Raw genomic sequence first — 9,128 nt, forward strand, 5'->3', positions numbered from 1 at the left:
TTGACGATACAAAGGAAAAAATGTTCCCAGGCAAAGTATTTCAGTATATAGAAAGAAGAAAACAAAAACATATTTACCCAATTTAAGAATGTCATACAAAATACATTTATATATAATAATTACAAAATATACAAAATATATTTATATATCACAGTTTTTTAACAAATAGAAATTAGAAGTAGTATTTTGGTGAGACTAGAGTTCAGGATATGTGTGTATGCATTGGGGAGAAAGAATATAGCAGAATAAGTACAGGGATGAGAAACTTAGATTCTTGATTTAACATTTTTTATATTGACATTTGAAAACTGACACAGAAATAACACATGATTCATAGAGTCACTAAGCTAGTTGGTGTCAGGTATCCTGTCTATTAATCGATTTCTCTTTCCATTTTCCTATATCTGAATTTAAAGTTTTAACAACTGGAACTGATTTGGTGTGTTTTTGGTAATAATTAATAATTTTATTATTTAGTGGATTTTATTTCAATAGCTACTTATACTAGGCAATATAATTTGGGATAAAATTAAGTACCGAAATTAAACTAATATGCTATTATTTTCTTTCATGTTAAAATACAGAGAGAAAAGTTGTGCTTTCAATTAGGATTTAGAAAGCTACAAGAGAAACCACTCATATGCTAACATGAAGATAATCTACAAAATCATAACTTTTCTTGAGCCCCTCAGAGATATGAGATCACAAGTCAGCCGGGTGAAGCGAATTCCAAAGTGCATCTCTCCAAGGAAGAAGAAGGCTCATAAACCATTTCACCTTTGGCAGGCACAAGAGATAAGAGCCATAAAAGCAGGTAAGAAGAAAACAGGCAAAATTGTAACATAATCTTTAAGACTGAGTGTGGGCAGTGTGACTGTTTAGAATTCCTGAGAGTTCCAGACAAAAGGATAGAACTCATGCACTTGGAAGCTCTTTTCCAGATAATAGATCATACACAAATCATCTATTTATGGACATATCAGAGATAATCTTTAGAATAACGGTGATTTCTATGTTCAAGTAAGTAGGTGGCAAGACGGAGAATTTTACTAGATAACTCTCTAAAATATAAATCAAAAAGAAATTTTAGAATTTAAAATTGCAAATATTGAAAGTAAGATGTCAATAGATGAGTTTCACAGCAGAATGAGCACAGCATACAGGTTAGAGAATTAGAAGATCAATAGAAAATATCCAGACAGAATTAGAATCATGGAGAACAAAAATGATGGAAAATTCAGAAAAGACTGTAATATTATCTATCTATCTATCTATCTATCTATCTATCTATCTATCTATCTATCTATCTATATTCATTCCTCAGAGGGGTTAGAGACAGAATGGAAAAGTTTGACCTAGAGTTTTTCAAAACTGAGCTAGAATTTTTCAAAACTGAAATAGGATATGAACCACAGACTCAGCAGATTTATCCTGCTAGGACTCAGGCAGAATAAATACATTATCTTCCTCTTGTACATCATAGTAAAACTAATGAAAATCAAAACAAAGAGCAAATACTTAAGTAGCCAGAGGAAAAAGATATTAACCTCAAAGGAATAGCAATAAGGCTACAGCTGACTTTATAAAGAAGATATAGAAGCCTCCGGAAAATGGAATAACTTCTTTAAAATGTTAAAAGAAATCAGCTGTCAACATACATTGCTATGTCTTTCAAAAGATTCTTTTAATTAAAGATGAAATAAAGGAATTTTCAGACCATCAAAATGAGAGATTTTATCATATTTTTTCCTGAACTAAACTAAATACCAAATGAAGTTCTTCAGGTTAATATAGAGTTATTCCAGATAAAATATGGTAATATAGGAAAGCAGAAAGGTGATAAATGTAGATAAATATAAATAAATATTGACTATACAAAAGCATTAACAGTAAATCTAGTAGGGGATAAAAATATATAAACTAATGTGCAAGGCAATAATAATACAAAATTTGGGAAAGTAGTAAGAAGAATTAAAGGGTTCTGAAGCAGTACTGTCCAATAGAACTGCCAACATTATGTAAATATTCTATTGTGAGGTGTCCAGTAGGGCAGACTCGAGCCACTGGTGCCTATTAAGCACTAGTAATGTGGCTAATACAACTAAGAAACTGAATTTTTTATTTTATTTGAGTTCAATTCATATTAATTGGCTACATGTATCTAGTGGCTACTGTATTGAACATTAAAGTTCTAAAGATATCTGCATTGCCTGGGAAGGGGTAAAGTACTAATGTACACTAAGTTGTAAAAAAAAAAAAAAGTGAAGGTGTAAGTTTTACTCTAACCACTAAATAAATAGTAAAAGAATTAATAACTAACAAACTAATAGAAGGTAAAGAATTCAATAATTTAAAAAGTGTTTAATCTAAAAAGGTCAGTTATGAGAGACAAGAGAACAGAAAACTTGATAATACATAAAAGTTGCAACATGGTAGGTATAAATCTTAATATTTCAATAATTACATTAACTTTAAATTCACTAAATACTCCAAATTGCAGACTCTCTTATCTGGTCTAGTACTGAAATAGTCTATGTATATGTAGTTTTTCTAAATTTTGTTTAACTCAGAAGTCTTACCTTGAGATTCCCATAGTATTGACAACCACAATAACTATCTTTTCCTTTTAAACTCCAAAACGATCTTCTGCCATATTTTTATTATGTTTTATTGATAAATCACCTTCATTAATGTATACATATATGTATATAGGATATATTTGATTATTCAAATGAAGAAGGGAAGGAAGGGAGAAAGGGAGGGAGGGAGGGAGAGGGAGGGAGGAAGGAAGGAAACAAATCATGGCTGCCTGCATAATGAGAATGCTTCTAATTGTGGTGTTAATCTTGATTCTTTGATTAACAATTTATGCCTGTCAGATTCCCAGGCCCAAACCTAAATCTTATTTTGAGAACCAACACATTGTTTCTTAAATTTTTTTAATAGATGTTTCATCAATACATCAAAGCAAAGCGAATTACACCTATTGAGTGCCTAGAGTTGAAAGAAAAAAATGAAAATTTACCCCTCCATGTGTCAGATGGAGGTATTTTTTACAGTCACCTTCCTTATGATACTCTACATTAAGGCCAACTATTTTTTTGCCATGGCTACTTTAAAAATCATTTATAATCACACATCTGTTCATATCATTCCCTCATAGAAAGTAACCCACGGGTTTTAAACTTAAGTTTGAAAGTTCTAAAGTGGTTAAACAGCTAATTAATTTTACAGGAAGATAGCAGTTGTTCTGTGGGTTATATTTTCTGTTGTATATTAAAGCCAGATAGAAGCCAATCCTCTTAAAGCACTAAAAAGGCCAATTTTTGTTAAAGGCAAAACTACATAATTACCACTTAAATGCTGGAGAAATATAGGAAAGAATTCCTCCACCATCATCAAATTTATATCTCTATTAAAGATGCTAACTTTTCATTTTGTCTTTACATTTGCAAAATAATTAGGCTTTGCCTTTAGGAGTCAACAATTCAAAATCCTTAAGAATGGTACCAATTTCTGTTGATGTAACAATCTTCTATGCACTTGTCAGAAGGCAAGAAGTATGTAATCCTGTGAAGAACTTAAAAGATAAAAGAAAACAATTCACAGTAGGGAAGATACAGCAATTAAGTTTGACCTAAAGAATCTAAGAATTGAATGCACATCTGACTAGAGGTTGCTATGCAAGCAATGATTCAAATTGTCACTGATTTATTATATTCATCTTTACTATGAAGGAGGATTGCACAAGAAAGATAATTGATTATTTCATAATCTTCTTTTAATCAGTAGAGCAACTTAAACTCGTACAGTATTACCACTTTGTGGTTTATTCGATTTTATGTTGATCTCTCCTTTCCTCTACTGCGTATGTAGGTTTAAACACACACACACAAACAAAAATACACACACACAGCTTTGAAAAAGTTGACTTGCTGCGTGTCACTCAAGCAACATAGTGGCAGAATTTAATTTCACATCCATGTCTCCATGCCTTTTAATTTCCTTCTTCCAACATTCCATAAATTTCTCCTTATATTAATTTTCTCTCAGTGCAAGCTCATAGGAGTAATTAGAGTATTTACTATTTTATTTTGATTCAATAATTTATAAACCATGTCTCATTATATTGTATATGTAGAGTCATATACCTTCTGGGAATAAATGACTTTCTCAAGGATATGAAGCCAGGTCTAATATCTTCTTTTCAATTTGCGTTTTTTATACCATACTATACTATTTTCCTTTAAGAGTAATGAATTATAAATCAGCAGATAAACCAAGCAATTTTATAAGATAAAAATAATTTTAATAACTTTTTCTTTTGTCAATTTTCTGAGAATTTGCCCATGTTTCTAGTTTTGGTAAGAAACCACAATCAGTAGGAAATAAAAAGAAAGAAAAAAGAAAAGAATAACAATTATATAAGGGCAAAAAGTCATAATAATCAATACCATGATTGTATATCACATAGTATAAAATTATACTTAATATTTGGGAGTGGAAAATTAATACTAAGGCAAAGTCATAAAATATTATTGATATTCATATGACCCAAACAATTTAAATAGTTGAAGGTCAAAAGCTGGTAAAATATCTGAACACATTCCAGTGGTTAAATTTCACAGACTTTTTTTACCTTTGCTACTATTAGAACATTACAATTTTAAAAAACAATGTCTTTCCATTTAGAAGGAAAACTGTAAAGACATACATGCTCTTTTTGTAAAATAATTTAAATCCTCTTAACAAATGATACATAGAGTAGATATTTTGGAACTGTTACTTTTTTAGTTAGGGCCTTCTTAGAAGCAGATGTCAAAATGGGGTCATATGTGCAAGATATTTATTGGCAAAACACCAGTAAAATATAAGGAGCACGGAGCCCAGGAAGGCAAGGAAAGCCTTAAGACCCCTCTACAGATCTTACCTCTAAGGGGGAGAGAAAGGAAGGAGGATCGTCTGGATAGACTCTCAGTTTTAAGAAAGTTTCAGCCAGGCTTATGGGAAGTCCTTGAGCCGAAGATGCTCATTAGAGGTTTCCCAAATTTCCCATCAACGTATAGGAAAAACTTTTTGTTTCCATGGAAAACTATACTTATTTATAGCTCATCCTTCCATGAGATCTGATTCTGTGTGGGCTTATACTCTGTAAATTGTACACTGATAGCAATGCAAAATAGTTGTTGTCTCTAAATGCAAATAAGTATTTGGAGTGGAGAGATAACCCTTCCCCAGTTGAGGAAAAAAAACAGTTCTGTCTCCATTTGCACATTCATTTCAATATAAATTTGTCTATTCTTTGATTTCTCCTTTGAAGCAGTTATAACATCAACCTGATTTCCTTATTATAAACTAAATACAGTTTTTAACACGTGTTTACTTGAGAGTAATGATTTCCTCCTTTAATTTCTTTTTCTTTTAAGTCTTTAGAGATTTTCCACCATGCTGTCCAGTGGTTTCCCTTAACAGAGTCTGGTAAACTCTGTCAATAGAGAAGAATAGTTCATGGGCAGTTAAAGCCCAAGCACAACTTTTCTTGTCTCCCAGAGATAAATTCAAAGCATCATTAGAACTTTGCTGACTTTTTCTCCTTTTAATTTTCCTCTCTATACTTCTGTGTTTTGTTCTTGCTTTTGTTGTTTTGGCTCACTTTGTGGAGAGGGTTGTTTTAATTGAAAAGCTATTATTGTCAAAACCCACGAAGTACATCAACTACTACTTCTGCTTGACAGTTCTTCAGATATTTTAAGATGCAGTGGTGTCTCTGCTTGATATGTTCTCCTGAGCCTTCACAGCATCTTTAACTTGTTCCTCACACAGACCCACCAAACTACTGGGTGAATAATGGTTTTCAATCATTTCTCTCAGTGGAGCATTTACAACTACATTTAATGCACCATCTCTAGAATGATAAACACAAATTCACAGTAGAAGAGTAAGTTTCCTATATCTGGACACTAAATCACTACAAATGCAGTTGAATGTGTTGGGGGTTTTTGTTTGTTTTTGTTTTGTTTTGTTTCGAGCAACATATCTATTTACTTCCTCACTTTCATCAGAACTAGTAGCCAAATATAACTTCCTCCTGCCAATCAAAACCTCACATTCTGAAATTATGTATATTTTTGAAAATAGTAATATAAAATATTACATACAGTCCTCCTGCATTTCATCTCTTTGATTTCAGCTAATCATTATAGCTCTTATGAGCTCCACACTCTTGGCGTACAGGATGTCTTCACATTTGGAAACACACAATAGTGTCCTCTGCCCCAAGATCTTCATATTTACTGTTCTCTCAGCCCTAAAGACCCTTTCCAACACCACCCCACCCAACACACACTTGCTTAACTCCCTTCAACTAGCTTGTTAACTTTTACTTATTCTTTACCTCTGACTCTAAAGATAACCCTGAAGGGCCCCAGTGAACACTCAGAATGGGTTACTAACAGTTCTGTGCTCTCCTTACACACTGAAGCCCTAATCTGTAACACTGAGTTGACATCTGTGTCCCACACCAAGCAGAGAGCTCTGCAAGTACGAGTGCCATGTTGTTTTCTCCCCTGTTGCAGCCCAGGCAGCCAGCAGAAGGTCTGACACCCAGTAGGCACTCAGTAAGTAACTTCTGAGTGAGAGTCAATGTGACTTTTTTTTTTACTGTGCAGTATGTCAGCTCTATCTGTTGTCATTCATCCATCTCTCTAATAACCATTAAGGTAATAAAGAATTTCAAATAGACAATGGTATTCTAGAACATTTCATTAACATTTTTAGACAATATAGTAGCTATGCTATGAATCTTCTTTTTCTACTTTCTCTAGATGGATTTCATAACACACTGTCAAAAGTGATCATAAAATTATACTATATCTATAATATTTTTCTTAGTAGTATTGCTTAAAAGTATATGAATCTATGGAATGGGATATAGTGAAAAGAACATAAATTACAGGATCAGTTAAACTTTTACTGGCTACATAATCTTATAATAATTATTAGAATTTTTTAATCTATTAGGAGAAAATTACTAAAACACATATAATAGATTCTTTTAGGAATTAAATAAAATGTTAATAGGTCTCACCACCCCCATCACCTCTCTGCCCAAACTCAATATTAACAAGACCATTTAGTTTAAAATTTTGCCCTGAAAAATTTTAAAGTATGAATATTAAAATTACCATCCTATAATTTCCAGAAACAACCATTTTAAAAATTAGAAATATGTTACTCCTCTCCAGAATTCTGATTCCTCTCCCAATTTCTTTGATACCTGAAAGATTACAAACATAGATACAACTTCAGCAAGGTTTTCAGCACCACAAAAATAATTTGCCTCTATCTGGGACTTTGAATCTACTTAAAAACAGTGAATGGCCCTCAGATTTTCAGTCCTGTCTTTCATGAATTGTCTTGTCCTTCAAGTTTGAAGACTGATGTATTTAAAAGAGAAAAGAACAAAAGAAAAGAAGTTGTGCAGTTCAGCTTGCTATTTTTAATCTTTTAATATTAGATTATGTTCCCCAACCATTTGCCCCATCCTTCCTTTGTTCATTTTATTACTTCTAAATCTGCAGACACATTCTGTTGCGTTTAGCATTTAGCATTTTTCAAAATCCCCAATTTTGTTCTTCAGGTTTCCTGAGGCTATTCTTAGAGATACACAAAAATATAAAAATATTTATCAACATTTATATGTTCCCTTTTTAAAATTTGAACATTTTCTTTCACAATTTGAGCTTAACAAAATGATCTCTAGACTAACGTGATATCTTTAGATGATACTTTTTTTTCTATCTCTGAAAATTTTCACAACTGCAGAGTTTGTATTTTTTTTAGCAACATTCCATTCTTCAGCTCTATTTTCTTCTAGAATGTCTAATATTACACTATTTTGCATAAATATTTAGTATTTTTTAAATTGTTTATTGAAATGTAATATATACCCAAAAAGTACAGAAATCATAAATGTATGACTCAATGAATTCTTACCAAGTGAATACATCCATATAACCCATAGCAATTCAGAAAGTAGGACATTTCAGGCATCCAAAATGCCTTTATTCAGTCATTCCCTGATTTTCCTCCTACAAAAAGTAACTGTTTCCCTGACTTCTAATGCCTTAGATTAGCTTTTGTGGTTTGTACTTTATATAAATAGATCATATACCATGTTCTCTTTTGTTTTTGGCTTCTTTTGCTCAGCCTATAGGTAAGATTTATTCATAGTGTGGTACAATAATTCATTCACTTTCATTGTTGTATAGTATTCCACTCTATAAATATACAAATCATATTTATCCATTGTATCATCAGTAGACATTTTAAGTTGTTTCCAGCTTGGGGCCATATGCATTTCTTGTGGGGAAAATATGGATGAATTTCTGTTGGGACTATACCTAGAAGAGAAATTGCTAGATCATAGGTTATTCATATATTCAGATTTAATAGATCTGTCAAACTGTTTTTCAAAATAGCTGAACAAATTCACACACCTACCTGCAGTATAGACTTGTGCTAGCATGATATATCTTTCTCAGTCCCTTTACTTCTAAGCTGATATAGTCTCTATATTTAAAGTGAGTTTCTCACACACCACATAGAGTTAGGTCTTGTTTTGTTTTTTATTTTTAATTGACTCTTGACAGTCTCCACCTTTTAATTGGTATACTTAGATCATTCACATTTTAAGTGATTCTTGATATATGTGGTTTAATAGCAGCCAGATTTGTAACTATTATCCATTTGTTGCTCTTGTTCTGTGTTGTTTTTTGTGTCTTCTCTTTCTGCCTTTTCTCATTTTAATTGAGCATTTTATGCAATTCCATTTTCCTCTCCTCTCTTAGCATATCAATTATATTTCTTTTTTTAAAAAAATTATTTATTTATTTTGAGCTGTGTTGGGTCTTCGTTTCTGTGCGAGGGCTTTCTCTAGTTGTGGCAAGCGGGGGCCACTCTTCATCGTGGTGCACAGGCCTCTCACTATCGCGGCCTCTCTTGTTGCAGAGCACAGGCTCCAGATGCGCAGGCTCAGTAGTTGTGGCTCACGGGCCTAGTTGCTCCGTGGAGTGTGGGATCTTCCCAGACCAGGGCTCCAACTTGTGTCCCCTGCTTTAGCAGGCAGA

This window comes from Neophocaena asiaeorientalis, unplaced genomic scaffold (assembly GCF_003031525.2).
Source record: "Neophocaena asiaeorientalis asiaeorientalis breed wild unplaced genomic scaffold, Neophocaena_asiaeorientalis_V1.1 scaffold116, whole genome shotgun sequence".
NCBI lineage: Eukaryota > Metazoa > Chordata > Mammalia > Artiodactyla > Phocoenidae > Neophocaena > Neophocaena asiaeorientalis.